Raw genomic sequence first — 3,290 nt, 5'->3', positions numbered from 1 at the left:
ACGCGTTCTAGGAGGCATGCGCGAGAGGCTTACGGCAGACATGGCCGCACTCTGTGGTGTATGTGTGTGTGTGCGTGTGATTCACATAATGCGGTGGGCTCGGTTTGCTATCCTGTGCCCATGTGACTGTTACGGTGGCGTTACAAGCTCATAGAAGTCCGCAATGTCCCCCCTTCCCGTCCTTCACCTATGCGCACGCACCTGCTCGGTCATTTTCCGGCATGAGCAAGTTCTTTGCGCACACACTTCTCGATTCTCCAGCTCTCCTGTTCTCTTGGTGGGAGAAGTAATGACGTAGGCTTGGCAAAAAAGGCCAGGAGAGGGAAGGGGTGGGGCACAAGGCAAGCTGCATGTGGAATAGCGCAACAACTTCCTTGGCAGTGCGTACGCAAGTCGAAAGAAAGTGCTGTGGAAGGACAGAGAGAGGCCAACAAGTTGCTGTGTGTATGGATGTATCGCCATGGATGCTGCGTTGTTTCGGTTTTGTGTGTCTGCTTGATGTCCCCGTCGCCATCCTTCACACATACACAGAGGCAACCTCCATATCTCATCCTCACCCAACGCTTCTTCCGTCTTTGCCGGCGGCGTCATTGCTCTCCACTCCGGGCTGTCTTCCTTTTTCGCTTCTTCGCCTGATAGTGAAGGTGGGACTCTGCCCGCTCCTGTGTACCTCCCCATCTCACTACCGAGGAGAAAACTCGATTGATGATAGGGATGAACCCCACACGGCTGCCAACCACAAAAGGAGAGCGAGGAGGCATGTGAATAGCAGAAGTTCATTTTTTGTTGTTGTTTTTTTTTTCGTTAACGGCACAAAGCCGTTCGAAGAAGGGGCAGGAGCACACCTATTCCACACGGGCAGAAAGGGAGAGACATAGCCGGTGGCATTTCGGCGGTGGTACGAGTCTGTCTCTCGGTGTGTGTGTGTGTGTGTGTCTGTGTGTGTGTACATGGAGGACGCTCAGAAGGACCAAAAAGCCAGCAGAGGAGCAAAGGTGCAGCTGTTCACGCAGTGACGTTGTCTATACTTTCTCCATGACACCACACATCGTCTCCAGAAAGGAATGGAGGCATTTGTGGGCTGCTTTGTTGGCTTTGGCATGCGTCTACGAAAGGGTACACAGACACGCAACAACAATGCCGCGCTGTTCCATCGTCTCTCCCCTTTCTTCGTTGTGTTGTTTGTTCGCCTCGCTCATATTTTTCATCTCCCTCTCCCTCTCCCTCTCTCTCGCTCTCGCATGTTTGCTTGTTGTCTTACTTTTTCTGTTGTACACGCCCGTCATTTCTGTTTTTTTTTTCTTTCGTGTGTTCCTTCTACTGTGGCGCCCTCGTGCATGTGAAGTGCGCTGGCGTGTGTGTGTGTGTGTGTGCGTTTTCATACATTGAAACGCCTTCAACGCACACCACAGGTGACGTCGCTTTCCTCCTCCCTACCTCACCTGCCGACTCCACCCAACTCTCCCTTCCAGATCCAACCTCCCCTTGCCGTCCCCTCACACGCTCTGAGGAGGTCGAAAAGCGAGACAGAAGGGGAAGGGGGCAAGCAGAATTCGTGAAAGCATTTTGAAGTACTTAAACCTTCACAATGCACGAAAACGATTCTTCACGTATTTTTTGGTGTGTCCGTGGCGACGTGTGCGTGTGTGTGCGTGTCTTCTGAGTCTGTTTTTCTTCTAATGAAATGGCCGCACTAAAAGCCCCCTCAGTTCCTTTTCTTGATTGTGTACTTTGTGCTTTTCTTTTCGCTGTTAGACGGACAGATTTCTCTCGTTGTTATTGGTCGACGTTTGTATGTGTGTGTATGTAGGAGGGAGAGGCACACACACAGAGAGATAATGACTTGTGAGCCGGCGGAAACACGGAAATGATGAAGGGACAAGAAGAAAAAAGAAGGAAAGTCACAGAAAAACGCTCACAGTCAAAGTGGAAAGGTTTTCTTGTTACCTGCTCAGATTTCCTGTCTGCCGCTACAGCCACTCCTCCTTTGTGGCGCCCTCATTGCGGCGCGTGTATTCGTGACTATGTGTGTGTGTTGAGGGGGTTAGTATATGTGCTTGTGCGCACATATTTTCCTGATAGGAGCCCCGCGCCCATGCGTGCATATGTGCATCACGTCCAGCACAACACCCAAGGAAGGCGAAGATGGGAACAGCACGATTTCCACGGAAAATTGCAGGCGATAGAGCAGCCCGATAAACAAAAAAAATCGTCATTTTTCTTTTTTGTGGTGTGTGTGTGTGTGCAGATTCGGTCAGTAGCTGTGTCGTGTGTCTACCCCCCCCCCTTCAATTCTTTCGCTTTTCCATCCTGATAACCTGTCCACCAAACCCCACCCTCTCCTGCCTCGTAAGCGTGTGTGTATATATATATATTTTTCATTCTCTCCCCTCGCTTTTTTTTCTGGATTGCTGTACTGCCTCTAGCGCTGAGCTTTCTTGATTGGTCTCCCTCCCTCCCCCCATCCCACCCCCTCGTCGCGTGTTGTACCTTTGCACCTTCTTTTCGTCAAATGGTTAGAAGTGAATCGTGGGCACGTGCTACAGGACGGAGGGCGGTGAAAAAAAAACGTCAATATGGGATGACCGCATTTGTGTGTGTGTGTGTGTACCGAAGTCGCTGCTGATTTTTTTTGTTTCGTTCTTTGTGGTTGTTTGTTGTCTCCACCCGTTGTTCTTTATAGAAATAAATAAAAATAACAGAAAAAAAACATCACCAACGCCATCCCAACGCGTATCGTTGTCCGCGGACTCTTTTCTCTCCGTTTGTAGTAGCGCAGCTGTCCTTGTGCACTTCGTCCGCGCATTCTTCCTCTCCGGAGGTCACCTCTTCTTTTCGGCAGGTTCTTTTCCCCGTTCTCTGGCTCTCTTTCTCCATCCCTTCCATGGCATCCGGGTGTGACAACAGTGGGGCATGGAGAGTAAGCATGCGTCTGTCTGTGTGTGTGTATGTGTGTGTGTTAGTGCTCGTTTGCCTGTGAATGAACGTGGAAGGACAACGTTGCTGAGCACCCTTTTTCTCCTCCTACTCTACTTGCTTCTTCTCCCGTTAGCCTGGACACAGTGCACCACTCCAGAGCTGCGTGCGTCAGGGGGAGAGAGCGAGAGCGAGAGAGCCTCTTGTTTCCCTCCCTTCCTCCTCTGCCTGTGTGTGTGTGTCTGTGTGTGTGTGTCTTGTTTCTTCTGCATTGGTTCTGTTATGCTTCTCATATAATATGCATATACATATTATATTATACATGTATGTTATACATTGTATATATATATATATTACATGTGTGTGTATGCGTG

Source organism: Leishmania mexicana, chromosome 20 (genome assembly GCF_000234665.1).
Source record: "Leishmania mexicana MHOM/GT/2001/U1103 complete genome, chromosome 20".
In the NCBI taxonomy this organism is placed as follows: Eukaryota; Euglenozoa; class Kinetoplastea; order Trypanosomatida; family Trypanosomatidae; genus Leishmania; species Leishmania mexicana.
The sequence above is the reverse complement of the archived record's forward strand: the minus strand, read 5'-3'. Positions refer to the sequence as shown.